Raw genomic sequence first — 22,544 nt, 5'->3', positions numbered from 1 at the left:
AACTTACTAAGCATAAATTGCTTACTCCGTTTTCTCTGTTTTATAGATTTTGCTCGTTAGCTATCGGATTCGGGATCATTGAAGTCGAAGTCATCCACACTATCAAAGCCTCCATTTTGGTATAATTTTGGTTGAACTTTGAAATGGCATGTATAGGACTACCCTTTTGTTGAAGGTCATGTACCTTTCGGTTTTGTGTAAACTTGGATAGCCATGCGAAAATGGCTTATATCGTTTTTAGTATAGTACTATAATCGTTTGTATGTCGATCATTATGAGATATGGAATTGTTTTGAAACGATTAGCCATTGGAATGGTTAATCATGATCACACTTTGTGCTATGTATGCAAAAAGGGGCAATTGAATCATGGAAATCATGAAATAGGTAAAGCCTAACTTAAAGACAGATGCTGACTGCAGCAGTGATGTGGATGTGAAAAATCACTAAAAATAGTAGGAATGGTATTAAATAGTGAATAAATTATGTAAATGAACCTTGATGAGTCTACTTTCATGTGGAAGAAACGAAACGGTCATAGGAGTTACATGTTAAGAGATATTAAAGTTCTCGTGAAACAGGGCCAGAACGGTTTCTGGATCCCCTGTTCCGACTTTGGAAATTCATTGTAAATTAACCAGAGATAATTAGGAGTCATGCCATATATTTATAGATTCCTCTTTGAGTCTAGTTTCTATAGAAACAAATGGAATCAGTATTAAAGCCCTGTACAAGGAGATATTCAATTCGTAACGCACAAAGGTCAGTGTAGTCGAACCCTGGGATAGGGGAGACTTTAACTAATAAACTTTACCAATTGGCTCGACCAAAAATTCTAGAAAAAAATATGTAGATGGAAATATGAGTCTCGTTTCAGGGAAAAATTACGAAACTAATTTTCGAGTTTTGAAACTCAAGATATGATTTTTAAGGCGACTGTGATGCAGTAACCAGCTTGTCTGGAAAATTCTAAATGGACTGTGAAAATAGTTAAGTCTGTGTGCACCTTGTGTTCGATTCCGGTAACGGACTCGGGTATGGGGTGTTACAAATAGACCCTGCCTAAGAGTAGATTTGGCATAATTAAGCGGAGTTGATCGAACGCCTAAAAATAGGGTTACGAGATTTTGCCGGATTAGGGTGAAACCTAATAAAGGGATCCATAGATCGAGTTAATGCAACCCTAGAATGTTAACTAGAAAAAAGTCTCGGTTATTCAATCTAGGGATTAGACATTATTAGTCTTGAATAGGGATAATAACTTAACTTAGGGATCTCGACGAAACAAGTCAAGTGAATAAATTGTCTGGTTCAGAGTCAGATAACAAGTGAAATCTAGGTGGATTCCTCCTTGGGTGTCGTCTTTATCAATTGGTTTTCTTCAAGTCTTTTTCCAAATTTTCTCTTTGCTTTAATTAAATTAGTTAATTAGTTTAAATAATTAGTTAATTAAAACAAACCCTTTTATTCTTAGGCTAGATAATAAAAAGATAGTTATTACTAGTACTTTTGGTTCCCTTGGGTACGATATCCCGATCTTGCCGTTACTATACTATTGTTCGATAGGTGCGCTTGCCTTTTCGTCGTGATAATAGTTAGCCTAGGTTTGATCTTCATTATAAATAATTATTACTTGTTACGAATCACGTCATCAAGTTTTTTGTGCTGTTGCTGGGGAACTGAAATATTAGGAACACTAAATTTTTATTACTTTAGCCATTTATTTTTCTTGCAATTTTATTTTATTTTATTATTTATTAATTTACTTTTTCTCTCTCTTAGCAGGTTTTTTATAGTTTATGACTAGAAGAAACCCGTCAGGACCATTACTCTTTGACGAATAAATCGATCGTATAATTCACAAAAATCAAAGAGAAATAAGGCGTAGTTTACGCTACACAGAGAACGAGTGAGAAGACAATACTCAAACCCCAACCAAAGAGATGGCCGAAAATCCAGGCGATCAGCTGCCTCCTGCAATTGCAGGTAATCAAAATCCTGCTCCACGTACTATGTATGATTATGCTAAACCTTCTTTAACAGGAACTGAGTCTAGTATAGTTAGACCTGTTATTGCTGCGAATAATTTCGAACTAAAACCTAACACAATTCAGATGATACAGCAGTTTGTTCAGTTTGATGGTTTGCAGGATGAGGATCCCAACACGCACTTGGCGAATTTTCTTGAATTTTGCGATACATTCAAAATCAATGGCGTTTCTGATGATGCCATTTGTCTTCGGTTATTTCCCTTTTCACTGAGAAACAAAGCTAAACAGTGGTTGAACTCGTTACCACAAGGGTCTATCGCTACTTGGGAACAAATGACCGAGAAGTTTTTACTAAAATATTTTTCGCCGGCTAAAACGGCTAAATTACGTAATGATATCTTTTCTTTTGTGCAGATAGATTTAGAAACACTTTACGATGCATGGGAGAGATACAAGGACTTACTGAGAAGGTGCCCTCACCACGGGTTACCGCTTTGGCTACAAGTTCAAAAGTTCTACAATGGTGTGAATCCCTCGACAAGACAAATGATTGACGCAGCTGCTGGCGGAACCATCAACAATAAAACACCAGAAGATGGCTATGAATTCATAGAGGAGATATCACTGAACAACTATCAGTGGCAAGTACATCCAGTAATGAGGTGTGACTCAAGCAAAGTAGGTGTACATACAGAATATCAATCCTTCAATCCCACAACCGAAGAGGAACAAGTCAACTATATGGGTAACAATAACTTTAGATCTCAAAATAACCCATACAGTAATACTTATAATGCAGGTTGGAGGAACCACCCAAATTTTTCCTAGGGAGGTCAAGGAAATCCAAAGCCACAAAATCCTCAGGGTTTTCAACAGCCACCTTATCAACAAAAGAAAAAACCAAACCTTGAAGAGATGCATTCTAAATTCATCTCGGTGTCAGAAACCCATTTCCAAAATATCGAGACAGCAGTTAAGAATCAACAAGCATCGATCCAAGAACTAGAAACTTAGATAGGCCAGCTGTTCAAACTAATCTCTAAACGACCACAAGGTAGCCTACCAAGTAATACTGAACCTAATCCGAGGGAACACCTCAATGCAATTAGCACTCAAGATAAGGAAGGATTCATTACACCTGAACCAGAATTACAGCAAGAGAACACGATAAACAAATGACGAGAAGAGGTAAACAATAATGATCCCAAATAGGTAAGTACGAATCATGAACCTCGTGTGCCATATCCTAAGTACGAATCATGAACCTCGTGTGCCATATCCTAAAGCGATGACGAAAGACAAAACAGAAGAACAATTCAGTAAGTTTGTCAAACTCTTAAAGAAATTACATATTAACTTACCCCTTATTGAAGTTCTTTCGCAGATGCCCAACTTAGCAAAATTCTTAATGGAACTTCTGAGCAATAAAAGGAAATTAGACACTACATCACATGTAGAACACAATGCAGTCTGCTCAGCTATTCTAAAGAATGAGCTACCTAACAAATTGAAAGATCCAGGGAGTTTTACAATTCCTTGTTTAATTGGTAGTCTATCTATGAATAATGCTTTAGCTGATCCAGGGGCAAGTATAAATGTTATGCCATATAAAATGTTTAAACGACTAGGTCTTGGTAAACCCAAACAGACTAGGATAAGCATACAATTGGCTGACAAAATAGTTAGATTTCCTAAGGGTATTATTGGAGACGTTCTCGTTAAAATTGATAAATTTATTTACCCCGTAGACTCCGTTGTCTTAGATATGGATGAGGATAACGAGGTACCTCTAATTTTATGACGATCATTTTTAGTAACTACCAGAACCATTATTAATGTAGGCACAGGAGAGCTAACACTTCGTGCAGGTGATGACGCATTAACACTCCAAGCACGCGACTCAGTCAAAACCTCTAAGACTCAAGCTAGTGCTATAAAACCTGTCAATGATAAAACTAATATTCAATCGACCTTGCAGGAACTTCCTCGAACCAAGACAACAGAAATAGTCCGCTACTATCATGAAGAGAACAAAGACGTCCATGAAAAATGAAGACTATGGATAGAGGAGCTAGACGAATGGCGAGAACACAAATCGAGAACACATGATAAACCGAAACTGTAACAGCCCTAAATTGACCCTAGTCGGAATGTGTTTTCGGGACCACAAAACCGAGTCATAAAATTTAGTTAAAATTTTATTTGCATACCTCATTTGTGTGGTAGTACTTGTATAAAAATTTGATGTTTTAATTTTTATCTTAGGAATGTGAATCTTGCTTGAAAGGATTTAGTTGAGAGACTTAGAAAATTTGATAGGTAAATAAGTAAGGACCAAATAGTATTGAAATATGAAAATTTGGGTTTGCATGTCAAAATGCCCCAAACTATGTTGAGTGGTAGCCAAGCATGGCTTCATTCTTCCAAGGTTATGTTATTTATTATTTAATATTGGTGAGTAATTAAAATAGAGAAGAAATAAAGATTAATAATAAGAAAATGAACAAAAAAAAAGTGTGTGTTCATCCTTGCTACCCATTTAGCCGAAAAACCAAGTAAAAGAAGGAGAGAAAAGCTTTGGAGAAATTCGGCCATAAGTGCATCTAGGTTGAGGTATGTTGAAGTTATTCCTTTAAATTCATGTATACTATTGGTTGTTAGTTTGAATTCCATCTATCCCATGGTTAGATTTGGGGTTGTTGGAGAGTTGGGATTTGACAAAGAAGCTTAAAAATTTTAGTTGATACCTTGATGCTATTAACATGTTAGTTACATGGATGTGTTAAGTTGCTTGTTATGTTAGCATGAAAGTTGAAGTTGTTAAGTCATGGTGTTAGAGGTGCCGAATTTAGGACTAAGAAGAGGATGAGTATTCGGCTAACATAGTTGAAAGGGGATGTTGCCGATTTTTAGATTTAGACCATGGGAGTGGCTATAATGGGCATTAAGATGTAGAACTTAAGAAATGTAGTTATATGTGAATTTACATGATGTCACAAATAGATGTGAAAATATATGCTAGATTAGGAAAATTTGATTAAGTGTTCATGAGATGAAATTAGGTGTTTAAAAGATGTTATAGTTGACATTGTATATATATACATACATTCGGCCATCTAATTGAGTATGAAGGTGGTGTTAAATCTAATTGTGATGCCCATTTGAAAGTGTATATATATACATATATATATATACATAAGTATGCCCGTTCGTGATGTTACCTTTAATTATGTGTATAATCGACTAAATGGGTAATTAGTGAGGATGGTTACCGAATATACAAACATACATATGCATCTGTAATTGAATTATGAATGTTTAGCAAGAAGGTTAAACTAGTTGATTTATTGATTAAGCTCAAGGAGTTAAAGGAGGAGAATCGAGCAAGGGAAAGACGAAGGTCATCGAGTAGCCGACTTGGAACTATTTTACCCAACACAAGGTAAGTCACTAAGCATATATTTTGTATTGTTTTAAATAGACATGATGTCTATGTAATTAGGTCGAAAGGAATGATAAATTTATATACATGTATGTATGTGGTGATGAAAGTATTGAATGAAAAGAAAAGAGGTGAGATGTATATAGTTGTTGATTTCGGCACTAAGTGTACGGGTATGAACATTTATGATCATGAGTTTGGCACTAAGTGTGCGGGTTTAAAATTGGTACAGCACTAAGTGTGCGAGTTTGATTATATAGCACTAACTGTGCGAGTTGATTATATAGCACTAAGTGTGCGAAATCACTATTGACACTGAGTGTGCGACATTAATGAGTTGATCACGGACAGCGGATCGGGTAAGTACCTTGAGTTCATGGCTAATAGGCGCTATGTTCATATTTGGAGTTGAGCTTGGTAAGTTTAGAACTTATGTGACAATTTTAATTGAAGTCACGTACATAAGAATTATCGTGGAACAAGTGAAAGGTCATTTAGTTGTATGATTGTAACGAAAACAAAATGATGTATAAAAATGCCCCAAATATCCTATTGATTAGTATATGGAATGTGAATGTGTAACTTGGTATGAGATTGAACCAAAAGGTCTAAAGAACTATGGTATAGTTCGGTTTGGATGGAGTAATTAGCCTCGTTTCATTTTGTTTCCTCTTGTGATAATTTCATTAATGGATGGTAGTGCATTGCTTATGACTTATTGAGTTATATACTCATTCGGTGTTTGCTTGTCACCTATTTTAGGTTTCTTGGACTCAACTTTTTGCGTACTCGGGACCGTCATCGAAGTCATCACACCGGCTAGCAACTTTTGGTATCTTCTTTTAGTTGGTCTAGGAGAACATTTTGGCATGTATAGGCTATTATGTTTTGTTGAAATTTGGTATGTAAACTTTAGCCATGCGAAAATGGCATAATGTTCGGTTGGATTTGGCTCTATGATGTCTGGACACAAGTCTTGGTAATTCAGTTTTGGTTGAGTATTGGTTGAGGCCTACTCGATTATTATGCCATATGTCATGGCTGATTTATTTTCGGTGTTAAATTCATGATTTGGTAATAGTATAGTAGGGAGATGCTCGGTGATGATTAACCTTTGGCATGGCTAGTCATGGTCATAAGTTGTAATATGTATGATGAATTATTAGGGAGATCAAGGAAAAAAAAATTCTACAAAAATTCCCCTATATAGATATATGAGTCTAGTTTCGGAAAAAATTTACAGAATTGGATTTTGAGTTCCAGAACTCAAGATATGATTTTTAAAGCGACTACGATACAGTTAGCTAGCTTGCCTGGAACAAAAAAATAATAATAATAAATAGGGGGAAATAAATGAAGTAAGCTCGGTAACACCTCGTATTCGATTTCCGGTAACGGTCACAGGATTGGGGTGTTACAGAAACTACGTAAACACAAGCCCGATACCTCTCCTAATCAACTTCAGGTCAGTGATACAGTCTTACTAGATGCCGTTGATCCTCACATTGTCACTACCACACCAAATGTAGAAATCCCTCTTACGGTACTTAGTATTTTTCCATTCGGTACAGTGGAGGTGAGTCATCCCAATTCGGCACTTTTAGGTAAACAACACCCGTTTAAAACCTTATTTCAAAATTGACAGCAGGAATGAGGAGTATGAACTCCTCAAACCACCATGATAAATGAACGGAATGGTAAGTCGAGCTTAGACTATAAATAAGCGCTTCTTGGGAGGCAATCCGAGCACTGACATATTTTGATTTCTTTATTCTTATTTTCTAACACTTGGATCCTTAACTTAATCTTTGAATTGCACAATTTTTCAGCCCGCACGCCAGGCACACGGGCGTGCCAAAAGTTGTGGCCAAACAGGGGAAGAAGCCACGGCCGTGCTATACGGACGTGTTGAAGCAGGACATGATTTCCCCAAAACACGGAGTGTGATAAATCCCCACTGCCGTGCAACATGGCCGTGGGTGAACTTGATAGGAACACACGAGCATGGGAATGAAAACCCATAGGTGTACCAGGGACGAGGCTCGATTCTGTTTCTTCGTCACGGGCGTGTCGCCATTCAGCCGTGTACAACAATACACGGGCGTGCTACCATAACACACGAGCGTGGGAGAAGCGAATAAAGCTAGGCATGGCCGTGCGCCATGGCCGTGTGCCACACACGCCCAAGACACATTAGCGTGGGGCAGTAGCTGGGCACAACTTAAATTGAAAAACTTGAAAAACACGGGCTCACCTTCAAAGTACACGGGCGTGGCCCTAGGCCGTGTGACCCTCTCCTATATAAACAAACCACTGTTCATCTTCTTCCCCCTTTCAAAACCCTAGCCAAAAACTCCTCCACCCTACTCCCTAATCATTATTCCAGCCACCGTTCCCAAAATTCTCACTTCCCCAACCCTCAAACCACCCTGAAATCCATTCCGATTGCATTAATCCCTACTTTCCCCTCTCTATACCCTTTATTTTTCCTCCACACGACTATATCCCTGCATCACACACCCATGCTCGACATCAACACGCCTGTGCACCGCCTTACAATAGCCTTTGGTTAACTTTCTCAACTTTATTTTTCCAATTTGTATTACTACATTAGTATTCTACATGCTATACATAGATATTGTAATATTTTGCTTTAGACAAGTAAAGAATTTGCCTTAGAATTTTCTATATTTGAATTATTTAAGCCACTAAATAGTATATACTAGTTTTGGGCCTCTTGCTTAACTACTGATGTATCTTGGATTCTATCAATACTCATAAATTTTTCAGATACATTATGTCGTCATCGAGAGGGAAGAAGGCCGCGCTCCTATCATCAAAGAGACGTAGGGGACCGGGTTCTTCCTTGGTGCGTGCTACAGCCGAAGTTCGGCACCCGTTCCTTGACTTTCCACAAGCTTTGCAAGAGGAGCTATTTCAAATACTACACTCATGACCCATCACCACAGGTTGCTGCATCAACTGGGCTACCGTAGAGCAAGTCTAGCTCGCTGATGCCATTCGCGCCCTCCTGTCCACAGATCCATGGGAACAGTTCTTCGCTATTACCGAGCCCACTTATTTAGAGCTAACTCTAGAATTATGCTCTACTTTTCATTTACAGGTGGTGATGATGAACAATGATGACCCAGGCACCATTCACTTCTGATTAGGCACTCTAGTTCGTGCGATGAGTGTCCCAGAGTTTGGAGTTGCTCTAGGACTTTACACCGATGAATTTATGGAGGAGGAGGACATGAATGCACTACCACACAATATCCACATCTCCCCCTCCTTGTGCTGGAAAGCTTTGGCACCACTTTCTCCCACCTACGACCCCAGCCGCTCGAAAGCCTCAGCTCTCCCCCTTTCCCTACGATATCTCCATGCCATATTGGCACACAGCTTGACTAGGAGGAGAGAGAGCACCAGCATTGTCAACACCCACAACGCCTACTATTTATGGTGCATGGCGTATGCACACGTGACCGACTTAGCATACTTTATTGCTATCACCATTTGCCATCAGACCGAGAGGCATAGGAAGGGAGTGATCTCCATCGGCCCCTACGTGACGCGCCTTGCCAGACACTTCGGCCTCCTCAACACCGTGGCCCAGTCATCAGCGCTTATCCTGATTGGTCAGATGTCCCCACAGGGCATCACGACTATGTTACACATGAGGATGATCGAGCACCGACGTGGAACCAATCCTCCTCAGTACCGTCTCTCTCATGCCATTGATGAGGAGGATCTTGAGGACCTCCCTGATGATGTTCCCCCACAGTATGAGGAGCCTTCTACCGCGCCACCTAGGGAATGACCAGCTCATGTGGCTACTTCATTGGCACACCTTTCCGACCGACTCACCCATTTCGAGCAGTATTACACTATACAGTTTGAGATGATCCACGAGCGAGATCGACGACGGGACCAACAGATGGACGATATGCAGGCCATGATGCAGCAGCTGTGCCAACACTTCCACATCGCCACTCTAGCACCACCACTTAAGGGCCCCACCGACGAGGATCATTGACTCCTATTTTTTTTATTTATTCTTATTTTTATTTTATTTTATTTTATTTTTTCTTTTGATTCTTATTTTCATTTCAATTTTATTATTTTATTTTATTTTGAAAGACATATCTAAATTAGTAAATTTTACTTTTTCCATTTTCTGGTATTTCTAATAAGTAATCCCACTACGCTCTCTTCCACACCAACTCTCAATAAGCTCTTCATGATTCGATAGACTTCCAAGCAAAGCTGCTAGGAATATTTTACGGAATGAGGAAACAAACGAGACACAATACCTCGCGAGTGCCATGTTCAACGACCCAATTTCTTCATCTAGCCAAGAACAATGGCAGCTACCACTTTCCCTGACCACTCCATCCTCAGAATGAAGCTCCACATCCATATAACAGGGAGTTTCACCTCCTTTCCTCTTATGATTTTCTTTATTTTGAATAATTTATCTTTGTACATTGAGGACAATGTACATCTTAAGTGTGGGGGGGTGAACATGAAACCTAACTTTCTGTATTATTCTCAAATCCCTGAATTTGGTCTTATGTTTAAGTGATTTTCTCATAATCTTGATCGAATAAATTCTAATTGATCTAAAATTCTTGTTGATATGTCATGAATCAGACCATGGGAATTATGCATAATTATTTGATTATAGGATATTATAGAATCGAGCATGATAAATTGATATTTTGAGAACTAAAATTTTTTAGATTATTTTCCTAAATTGAGGTATTGTCTTGAAATCTTAAGTATACGGGAATAACATCAAAAACCCAAATTTTTGGTGAGATTTTTGAGCCTTTTGAGCATATACCTTTCTTTCTTGCTCACTTCTTTTGTGGTTTGAGTGTGTCAACATTGAACTGTTATTCTAGAACTTGGTTAGATTATACACATCAAGATCACACGTATGATTTGATATACATATCTTAAGTATACGTAGGATTTAACCCATTTACTCCATAAAAAGCCTTCCCACATAATTAAACCCTTAGTAAAACCCTTTGAGCCTACTAACCCTTTTTCATTGATTAACCCTCATCATTAACCCATTAACCCATTATTGTGGAAATCCTCTTACTGAATTTGGCCATTTTTATCGAGATTGAATTTAATATTGTTACCTCGCTATGTTCACCATTTTTTGTTACTGAATCATGAAGTATGATTTCTATATTGTATCGACTTGATTTGTTCTAACTGGATTTACACTAGGAGTAGCTAAGTCCGTTTCATCTAAATCATACGACTCTTCTTCCCCAGTGAAAATTTCTTCATTTATATTATCAAGGTGTTCATTAGACATCTTTAATCTATAAAACAAAAACAATTAGATAGGTCAGCATCCAAAAAACCCAACTCAGTTTTGACTTGACTGTGGCATGTACTTCTAGACTCACTTACGAGCTCAATTTAGTCTGAGAATCGACTAAACCTGATAGCTCCGATACCAATAAAATGTAACACCCCTTAACCCAACCTGTCACCAAAACAGGGTTACCAGGTATTACCGAAATTAAACATTAATAAATGAACAACTGATCGCGAGGTTTCGTGATAGGTTTTAAATATTTATAATTACTCATTCTTGAACTAACTATTATCGCGACGTAGGCAAGTGTACCTATCAAACAGTAGTATAGTTTTAGCAAGACTAGATTGTCGAACCTAAAGGAACTAAAAGTACTAGTAATGACTGTCTTTTTATTATCTAACTTTGGAATAAAAGGGGTTTTTATTTTAATTAACTAATTATCTAAACTAAGAACGCACAGTGAAAAGAATTGGGGAATTGCTTTTGGGAAAATCGATTGACTTGAGACAATACCTAAGGAAAAATCCACCTAGACTTTACTTGTTATTCTGGCTCCGATTTATTCATTCAACTTGTTCCGTAGAGATCCCTAAGTTATGTATTATCCCTATTCAAGACTAATAACGTCTAATCTCTAAATTGAATAACTGAAACTTTTCTCTAATTAACACTCTAGGGTTGCACTAACTCGATCTATGGGTTTCACCCTAATCCGAAAAAATCTTGTCACCCTATTTCTAGGCATGCAATCAACTCCGCTTAATTATGACAAAAGTACTCTTAGACAGGGTCTATTCCTCCTCTGAGTAAGAGCATGTCTTGAATCAGTATCTTGGGATATCAAAACAAGAATTAAGAACAAGTTAAATATTTATCATACGATTCAGAAAATAATAACAAGATTCGTCTTAGGTTTCATTTCCCTTAGGTATTTAGGGGTTTTAGTTCATAACTAAATAAGAAGGCATCTCAGAAGAATACAGAATAAAAAACATAAAGAAAACCCAAAACTCTTGAAGAGAAATTGAAGAGAGATCTTCAATCTTGTTGATGAATCCGACTTCTAAGATGGATCAATCAGCTTCATTGGAGTAATTCCTTACCCCCTCTTCTCTGTCTCCCCTTTTTCTCCTCTTTTCGGGTATATTTATAGGCTTTGGAATCCCTATAAGCCCTCAAAAGTGGCCTTTTCTGAATTGGACTCAACTTGGGCCTGACAGGGACACGTCCGTGTGATACGCCCGTGTGTGATTACTTCAAGCCGTGTTCGAGTATGTCAAAATGGCACGGGCGTGTGCTATACCCGTGTGAATCGTGCTTCAATTCTGCCAGATTAACATAGCCGTGTGGTCTGCCCGTGTGAAGAGGTCTAGGCCGTGTTGATTTCGTACTTTGGCCCATTTTCTTTTTTTTTGGCCCGTTTCTCTTTCCTTTCGCTCTCCTATGCTCTCCTAAGTATAAAATATGAAATTAAAGCATTACGAGCATAGAATTCACCAAATCTAGTGATAAATCATCCATAAAATGCATTAAACATGGGGTAAAAATATGTATAATTTACGGTTTATCAAATACCCCACACTTAAGCATTTCCTTGTCCTCAAGCAAAATTCTCATCTCATAATCAAAATAAATTCACCTTAACTTACAATTCCTATCGATAATATCTTAGAATAATCCATAGGTAATTATACTTTGAGAATTCAACTAAAAGAACATAAAAGTTTCAAACATTCCAAGTTGAGTATTTAATCATGCAAACATAGGTGTCTCTCCGCATCTAAGTAATTACCTTTGATTTAAAATATCATAGAGTTTCACATCTTCACTAAAGATTCACTCAAATCACTCGAGGTGTTTAAGGACAATAAATGAAGCACTCAATAGTCAATAATGAAAAGTCATTACCATAGGCTTGCATGAAAATCAAATCTCCACCACTATAAGTTAAGATGATACATCAATCAAAAGGTCTTTAGAGGGTTGTAGTGAGGCTTGGTTAAGGGGTGTGGTCACAAGCTGAAAGAAAGGGTTAGAATCGAGATTGAATTTGAAAAATTGTCTAACTAGAAAAAGAGTTAATCTTCACTTGCGTACAACAGAGCTTCTCTCAGAAAATGAAAGTACAGATATGTATACATAGTGTTTTTTTTAGAACAAGACTAACTATTGAGAACAAAACATAGCTAGGCAATCCATTCAACTCAAATCTCGACAAAAATAGGGATTAATTTAGGGGATTTCAACAATAATGGGTTAAAGGTTAATATTAAGGGTAATACAAGAAATGGCTTGTTAGGCTCAAGGGGGTTTACTAAGGGTTAATCGTAGAGGTAGGCTTTTCATGGCATGAGTGGGTTAATCCTAAGTGCCTTAATCATTTTGACATATCAAATCAAATGGTGTGGTCTCGACATGCATAATCAAGCAAGTTCTAGAATAACAGTTCAATACTGATGCACTCAAAGCAATAATGAAAGTGAGCATGAAAGGATTAATAGATGCTCAAAAGGCTCAAAAATCTCACAAAAATTATGGCTTTTTGATGTTTTAGACTCGTGAATTCCAATTCAAAGTAATACCTAGACTTGGGGAAACAACCTATAATTTTAAATTCTTAAAAATCAACTTATCATGCTTGATTCTCTAATATCTTAAAGTTTAAACAATCAATGCATAAATGCCTATATTTTAATTCAAGATATATCAATCAAAATCATAAATCAATTAAAATTTATCCTAAATACGATATGAGAGTTTTTCAAGAGAACAAGATGATTATTCAGGGATTTTTCTAATAATGAAATAAATACCCCCTACACTTAAGATGTACATTACCCTCAATGTACAAAGATAGATGTTAGAGTTATAAAAATAAGATAGGGAGAGAAGTGAAACTTTGTGTATGATGAGTTCCTCGAACTAGAGTTTTGGAGAGTGATTGGTTCGAGAGCGAAGGAGGATACACCGGCGGTCATAGAGGTTCATTAGGCCATAAGTCCTGCGCCAAAAGATTATTATATCTAATGGTGGCTACGGTCGTGGTCGAGCAGGACATGGCAGTCATGGAGAACCTTTCGCGGTGGAGTTTTAGTTCCTATGTGATGATGAGTTTAAGAGCTCTATATAACTGTGATAAAATCATGAACTTTTTAGGGGATATTAGGAAGAATAAGTACTCGAAAAGAAATAACCGAAATTAATAATTAAAAATAAAATTCTAAAATCTAACAAAAATAAAAATAGTATCAATAATAATTAAAAACATAAAACAATAAATAAATATTTCTAAACATCTTCATCACTAGATGGTTCGCGAGGTGGGACTGGCGATGAGATGTGGAGGTGCTGACAAATCTACTGTAAGGTAGCATCAATTTTGTCAAATCATTGAAAACACTAATGCTCGAATCAGGTAAGGCGCTCAGTCAGCATATGAAGCCGCCGCATGAACTGGACGAGAGGGTGGTAGTGGCTGAGTCAGTGGGTCCTCATGCTGTGGGGGGACATCATCAGGAATGTCCTCGTAGGCCTCCTCCTCGGTAGATTGGACAAGATGATACTGGGGAGGGTAGGTTCCTCGGCGCCTCTCGATCATCCTCATGCTAAACATGCTCGATAAGCCTTGTGGAGACATCTAGCCGATGAGGGTGAGGTATGATTCTTGGGCCGCAGTGTTGAGGAGCCCGAAGTGTCGCGCCAGCCTAGTCACGTAAGAGCCAATGTAGATGACCCCCTTCCAATGCCACTCCGTCTGGTGCTGAATCACAAGGGCGATGAAAGAGGCAAGGTCGATGACGTGCCCTTGTGACATGCACCATAAGAAGTAAACGTCGTGGGTGTTGACGATGCCAGTGCTCTCTCATCTCCCTGTATTGTGTGAGCTAAAATTGCGTGTAAATACCTCAGGGATGGTGGGAGAACTAATGCCTTGGAGAGGCTAGGATTGTAAGAGGGCGTGTTATGGGCCAACGTGTGCCAGCACTTTGAGGGAGAGACATGTATGTGGCGACTGAGAGCATGTAGTTCATTCTCCTCTTGAAACTCCTTCGTATATAGGCCTAGAGCAGCACCGAACTCTGGGACGCTTAGCTGGTGGATTAATCTGCCTAGGAAAAACTAGACCATGTCGGGATCATCATACCTTGTCATTACAGTCTAGAGATGGAACGTTTAGCAAAGTTCTATCGTGAGATCGAGGTATGTCGCTCGATAATCCTGAAGAATAGCTCCCAAGGGTCGGTAGTTAGGAGAGCCTGAATCACGTCAGCCATCCGGACTTGTTCTATGGTAGCCCAATCGATGCAGCGGCCCACAATTAAAGGTCGAGCTCGAAGTATTTGGAATAGTTCTTCTTGGGGCCCTCGAGGAAATTGTAGGAGAGGGTGACGGATTTTTGCAGTTGGGCCCGCAGAAGAGGACGCTCCCTTCCTCTTCTTCGAAGCAGGTACGACGGTTTTCTTTCCCTTTGACGATGACATGGTACCTGCGAGTAGAATCATCGAGTCATCTCAATGAGTGGTCGAAGTGAAAGGAGTACAATATCCAATTAAAAAGCAGACTTTCAACCACAACCAAACATAACTAATATAATAATTTCGTGACTTTGTCATTGTATGTAGTAATAGCAAGTGTAAAAGAATAAAGCTTTCCTAGCAACATGAAATGTATAAGACATAATTGAATAATGCAAATTGCATGAGAGATATTGGCATGGGAATATCATGAGAATGAGCATGGTAAATTCATGGGTATGAAGTTTCCTAATCACTTTTTTAACATGCAATGTATAATAACTAACTAAAAATGCAAACTAAATGATAAAGTAATGAACAAAAATGGAAGATAGTTCAAAAGAAATGAAAATTATTGTAATAATAAGCTTTAATAATCAGTAGAATAGAAGTGAAGAGAGTAAACAAACGCTAAGGGAGAGAGATTGGGCGTTAAAAAAGAAGTTGAAGGCGGCGTACAGGTGTGGAAGAGGGCCGTGTGGAGTTACAGCAGCTAGGGTTAGGGTTTTTGAATATGGACGAAAGTGAATAGTGTAGGGTATTTATAGATTTTGGGACACACGGCCATGACACAAGCCCGTGTCCTCCAATTTCATCCCGTGTGATTTTTGAATTTCAAATTTGGGCGTGTCTGACATTTAGTACACGCCCGTGTTCCTTGGGCGTGTGGGTTTACATGGCCGTGTTGAATGGCTGTGTCTAGCTTCGTTCGCTTCTCCCACGCCCGTGTGTTCAAGCTCCATGCCCGTGTTAAGTTAACAGGTTCGACCACGGGTGTTAGACACGGGCGTGTCGCACGCCCGTGCTAGTTTCTCAGTTTCAACCACGGGTCTTCCACATGGGCATGTCGCATGCCCGTGTTGTTTTGGTAGGCTTGACCACAGCCATGTCACACGGTCGTGGCGTTTTATCGTAGCCCGTGTTGGGGAAATCTTTTTCCCTATTGTCACACGGCCTTAAGCACGCCCGTGTGCTTGGCCGTGTCTCTATGGAAACACCTATATTCAAGATCTCTATTAGTAGGTTAGGAGTTAAATACCAAAATTTAAAGAAATTAATAATGTAAATGCTCGGGTTGCCTCTCGAGAAGCGCTTATTTATATTCTAAGCTCGACTTACCTCTTCAGTGAATGGTTATGGTGGTTTGAGAAGTTTATACTCCTCATTCCTTTTATTAATCTCATCAAAATAAGGTTTTAATCGGGTGTTGTTTACCTTAAAAGTGCCAAACTTGGGATGACTCACCTCTACCGCACCGAATGGAAAAATACTGAGTACCGTAAGAGGTATTTCTTCATTCGGTGTGGTAGTGACAATGTGGGGATCTGCGGTATCTAGTAAGACTTTATCACCAACCTTCAGTTGATTTGGAGAGGTGTCGGGCTCATTTTGGCGTAGTTTCAGTTTATCGTGTGTTATCGATTTATGTGCTCGACATTCGTCTAGCTCCTCTATCCGTGGCCTTCGTTCTTCATGAATGTGTCCTCTATCATTTCTGGAACATGGCTCGTGAACTTCTTTGAAGCTCAATTTCTGCAAAGTCATATTGTGAGTTTTAGTAGATTGGTGTGGACTATTACCTTCAATGTTCGATGTGATGCCAGGATTACGAGCTTGAAGGGTGATTGTTTTGTCTCCCACACGAAGTGTAAGCTCACCTGTGCCAACATCAATAATTGTTTTAGCAGTTGCTAAAAAGGGCCTCCCTAAAATCAAAGGGGTGTTATTATCCTCCTCTATGTCTAGAACAACGAAATCAACAGGAAATATGAACTTATCTACTTTCACTAGTACATCTTTAATAATACCCCTAGGAAATCTTATAGTTTTATCTGCCAATTGAATGTTCATCCTAGTGAGTTTAGGCTTCCCAAGACCTAGTTGCTTAAACATTTTGTAAGGCATGACGTTAATACTATCTCCTAAATCAGCTAATGCATGACTTATATCTAAACTAACAATTAAGTAAGGAATTGTAAAACTCCCTGGATCTTTCAATTTTTGGGGTAGCTTATTCTGTAGAATAGTTGAGCAGACTGCGTTTAGGTCCACATACGACACTTCGTCGAACTTTCGCTTATTTACTAAAAGCTCTTTTAAAAATTTCATGGCATTTGGCATCTACGAAAAAGCTTCAATAAACGGTAACTTAATATGTAATTTTTACAAAGGTTTGAAGAATTTACCGAATTGTTAGTCTGAGCGGTCTTTCCTTGCCGCGTTAGGGTATGGGACACGAGGTCTATATTCTTCATTCACCATTTTGTTATGACTTACCTCACTTTTGCCTTTGCTCACCACAGTTTCTTGCATCAATTCTAGCTCAGGCGCAATGAGTCCTTCCTTATCTTGAGTACTAATTGCGTTGAGGTGTTCCCTTGGATTAGGTTCAGTATTACTTGGTAAGCTACCTTGTGGTCATTCAGAGATTAGTTTGGATAGCTGGCCTTGTAAGAGTATGCCCAAAGATCAATCACGAGATGGTTGTAATCACATACTTGATTTATCATGTTTATTGATATAAGGCGTTGCCATTATTATTTCAGTTTCTTTTCTGTGTACATAAATAAACTGTTTTATAATAATGTCCTGAGAATAATACGATTATTCTTAAAAGATCATTAGTCAAGTATTATTGTTGGCTAGGACAACAATAATGCATTAAGACTAACATGTAGTTGATTGATGATAAAGAGTTGTCATTGATATGGAGTGTCAAAATCAATGCATGAATATGTGTGTTAGAGAACAACATATTGGACTGACCTGCTATGAGTATGTTTCTTGGATTATTATGTAATTTTCACAACATTACTCATAGTGATTAATATGTATATGATCCTCATACTTGAGATCATCATTATCCCAACATCGTGAGTTGTATATTTTGATATAGTCAAGCGAACATCGTGAATCGGTTCTTCTATAAAGACGATGTTGGATATACCACAATCTATGTAGAGGATATGGTGATCAATATAGGATAAGTCCTCCTACATAATGGGAGTAATATCTTAGGCCACTTGATTGAGTGAGACTAGAAATGCATGGCCATGCTCAAATAAGTTGATATGAGATGTCATACTTATTTGTGTATCATAGTTCACTTAAGGTATCAAGAAACATGGGATGGACTATGCAAGTGTGAATATTCCATGACTTGTGTCCATTCCAAAGATATAGGACTTAAGGATTAATGTATAAAAGGTTAATCACAAAAGGTTATGTTGAATCATGACTTCTCGTAACTTAGGTAGCAATGATGGATTGCTAGATGCCACTCATTGTTTGTAACATTAGAATCGTTCTAATATTACTGCTAACGTTACAAGAACATATAGGGTCACACCCTATGGTTGAAATGAACGGAGTAAAACATAGTTGGTATTGTATTCTGATTGTCAGATGAATTAAATTAATTATAGAATTAATTTAATTGGGCAATCAAATTGTTGAACATACTATACGTACAAGGATGTTGTGCACATAGTCAGAACATAATTTCATTAGTATATAAATTTGGTTCGTATATAAGTTTAAATAAATATAGTTTACCGAAATCTTTATTATAATTAATGTAATTATAATTTTCGGTTAAACATTATTATATTTATTTTAACGATGACGATTATATTGATTAATTTTAATGAATTAATATTCATTAAAAGATATACCAACTAAAAGGGTGTTATATATGGCAAGGGTAAAAACCCTAAAGAGATAATATATAAATAAGCCCGAAACTATGCTAAAGGGTCTAGCAGCCGTCAAGCATAAAAATCACTGAAATAGTTTCTGAGATTTTTCTACCGTTCATTGTCAACTGGGTGGACTACGTAGAGGCCGACATCGGAAAGGTTGCAGCTTGGTTCGATAGTGGTTCAGGATTCCCGTTGCCTAGGCGTCGCTGTCTACTCAGATTGAAGTTTCGATAATTTCGAAACCTTTTATCACCCCGATACGTTCCTTACACATGGATGCATGGTTTGGATCACCGGAATATCTTTAATTTTTTTATTTTTCGCTGCGCCTTGAAGGCACCGGCATTCCAACAGGCCTATTTGTGTTTCAAGCCTTTGGATCGATGCTTGTTGATTCTTAAGTGCTGTCTCGGTATTTTGGAAACGAGTTTCTGACACTGAGATGAATTTAGAGAGCATCTCTTCAAGTTTGGTTTCTTCTCTTATTGATAAGGTGGCTGTTGAAAACCCTGAGGGTTTTGTGGCTTTTGATTCCCTTGACCACCCCAAGAGAAATTCGGGTGGTTCCTCCAACCTGCATTATAAGTATTATTGTACGGGTTATTTTTAAATTGAAAGTTATTGTTACCCGTATAGTTGACTAGTTCCTCTTCAGTTGTAGGATTGAAGGATTGATATTCTGTATGCACACCTCCTCCACTTGAGTCACACCTCATTATTGGATGTACCTACGTAGAACCAAGTAAACCATCAATCTTTTTATTGAGAAGTTCTACGATTTGTGACATAATAATCGAGTCGTCGTTATAAACGCCTGCTGTTTTTGTTGGCTTAGTCCTCATGACTTGCCACTGATAATTATTCAGTGACATTTCTTCAATGAATTCATAAGCCTCTTCAGGTGTTTTGTTGTTGATGGTTCCTCCAACAGCTGCGTCAATCATCTGTCTTGTTAAGGGATTCACACCATTGTAAAATGTTTGAACTTGTAGCCATAAAGGTAACCATGGTGAGGGCACCTTCGCAATAGATCTTTGTATCTCTCCCATGCATCATAAAGTCTTTCTAAGTCCATCTGCACAAAAGAAGAGATATCATTACATAACTTAGCTGTTTTAGCCAGCGGAAAATATTTTAGTACAAATTTTTCGGTCATTTGTTCCCAAGTAGTGATGGACCCTCGTGGTAACGAGTTCAACCACTGTTTAGCTTTGTTTCTTAGTGAAAAAGGGAAAAATCGAAGGCGAATGCCATCATCATAAATGTCATTAATTTTGAAAGTGTCGCAAAACTCCAGAAAATTCACCAAGTGAGTGTTGGGATCCTCATCCTGCAAACCATCAAACTGAACAAACTGCTGTATCATCTGAATTGTGTTAGGTTTCAGTTCAAAATTATTCGCAACAATAGTAGGTCTAACTATACTCAACTCAGTTCCTGTTAAAGAAGGTTTAGCATAGTTATACATAGTACGTGGAGCAGGATTTTGATTAGCCGCAATTGCAGGAAGTAGCTGATTTCCTTGGTTTTCAGCCATCTCTTCGGTTGGGGGTTGAGTATCGTCTTCTTGCTCGTTCTCCGTGTATCTTAAGCTTTGCCTTATTTCTCTTTGGTTTCTACGAACTGTGCAATCAATTTCTTCATCAAAAAGTAATGGTCCCAACAGGTTTCTTCTAGTCATAAACTATAAAAACCTGTCAAGAGAAAGAAAAAGTAAATTAATAAATAATAATAAAATTAAATTAAATTGCAAGAAAAATAAATGGCTAAAGTAATAAAAATTGAGTGTTCCTAATATTTCAGTTCCCCGGCAACTGCGCCAAAAACTTGATCACGAGGTTTCGTGATAGGTTTTAAATATTTATAATTACTCGTTCTTAAAGTAACTATTATCTTGATGTAGGAAAGTGTACCTATCGAACAGTAGTATAGTTTTAACAAGACCGGATTGTCGAACCCAAAGGAACTAAAAGTACTAGTAATGGCTGTCTTTTTATTATCTAGCCTAGGAATAAAAGGGGTTTTTATTTTAATTAACTAATTATCTAAACTAAGAAGGCACAGAGAAGAATTGGGGAATTGTTTTTGGGAAAATCGATTGACTTGAGACAATACCTAAAGAAAAATCCACCTAGACTTTACTTGTTATTCTGGCTCCGAACCGGACGATTTATTCATTCAACTTGTTCCGTAGAGATCCCTAAGTTATGTTATTATCTCTATTCAAGACTAATAAAGTCTAATCCCTAAATTGAATAACCGAGACTTTTCTCTAATTAACACTCTAGGGTTGCACTAACTCGATCTATGGATCCCCTTATTAGGTTTCACCCTAATCCGGCAAAATCTTGTCACCCTATTCCTAGGCGCGCAATCAACTTCACTTAATTACAACAAAAGTACTCTTAGATAGGGTCTATTCCTCCTCTGAGTAAGAGCATGTCTTGAATCAGTATCCTAGGATATCAAAACAAGAGTTAAGAACAACTTAAATATTTATCATACGATTCAGAAAATAATAACAAGATTCGTCTTAGGTTTCATTCCCCTTAGGTATTTAGGGGTTTTAGTTCATAACTAAATAAGAAGGCATCTCAGAAGAATAAAGAATACAAAACATAAAGAAAACCCAAAACTCCTGAAGGGAAATTAAGGACAGATCTTCAGTCTTCTTGATGAATCCAGCTTCTGAAATGGCTCAATCGGCTTCCTTGGAGTAATTCCTTACCCCCTCTTCTCTGTATCCCCTTATTCTCCTCTTCTTAGGTGTATTTATAGGCTTTGTAATGCCTATAAGCCCTCAAAAGTGGCCCTTTCCGAATTGGACTCAACTTGGGCTCGACAAGGATACGCCCGTGTGCAATTACTTTAGGCCGTGTTCGAGCATGTTAAAATGGCACGGGCGTGTGCTATACCCGTGTGAATCGTGCTTCAATTCTGCCAGATTGACACGGCTGTCTGGTCTGCCCGTGTGAAGAGCTCCAGGACGTGTTGATTTCGTACTTTGGCCCATTTTCTCTATTTTTGGCCCGTTTCTCGTTCCTTTCACTCTCCTATGTTCTCCTAAGTATAAAATATGAAATTAAAGCATTAGGAGCATCGAATTCACCAATTCTAATAAGAAATCATCCATAAAATCCATTAAACATGGGGTAAAAATATGTATAATTTACGGTTTATCAACAACACCGGGTCATAAATTTGTATTTATTTAAAATTTCTCAAATTCCACCTTAAAGTCCCTAATTTGGACTTATGATGCCCAAAATATGCATAGGAAGTGTTTTGGGATTAAACCGGGAATTTTGGAAACTTTTCCTTGAGAATAGGGGCACATATCCATGTGGCCCGCCCGTGGGGCTCCCATGGCCGTGGGGCCAGCCCGTGGGTAGATCTAAATTGCTAACACGGTCGTGCAACTAACCAGTGGGGAATTCTAACTTTTCCACACGGCCTGGGCACACGCCCATGTGACTTGGCCGTGTGAAAACGTGATTTTTCACCATTTTTGAGCTTTTTTCACATATCAAACACACCTAATTCATAC

At 38.1% G+C, this 22,544-nt stretch overlaps 2 non-coding genes across 2 annotated transcripts; one reads left to right on the top strand and one right to left on the bottom strand.

Annotated features, from left to right (window-relative positions):
* Nucleotides 1-2,372: 2,372 nt before the first annotated feature.
* LOC128282407 (small nucleolar RNA R71) lies at nt 2,373-2,478 on the bottom strand. The gene has a single exon (XR_008272676.1). It is a non-coding gene; the product is annotated as a small nucleolar RNA R71 (small nucleolar RNA).
* A 17,520-nt stretch (nt 2,479-19,998) lies between these two features.
* Nucleotides 19,999-20,106, top strand: LOC128282101 (small nucleolar RNA R71). The gene has a single exon (XR_008272372.1). It is a non-coding gene; the product is annotated as a small nucleolar RNA R71 (small nucleolar RNA).
* Nucleotides 20,107-22,544: the final 2,438 nt, after the last annotated feature.

This window comes from Gossypium arboreum, chromosome 1 (assembly GCF_025698485.1).
Source record: "Gossypium arboreum isolate Shixiya-1 chromosome 1, ASM2569848v2, whole genome shotgun sequence".
NCBI classification, from domain to species: Eukaryota; Viridiplantae; Streptophyta; class Magnoliopsida; order Malvales; family Malvaceae; genus Gossypium; species Gossypium arboreum.
Note: the sequence above shows the minus strand (reverse complement) of the source record. Positions and strands in the feature narration are given on the sequence as shown.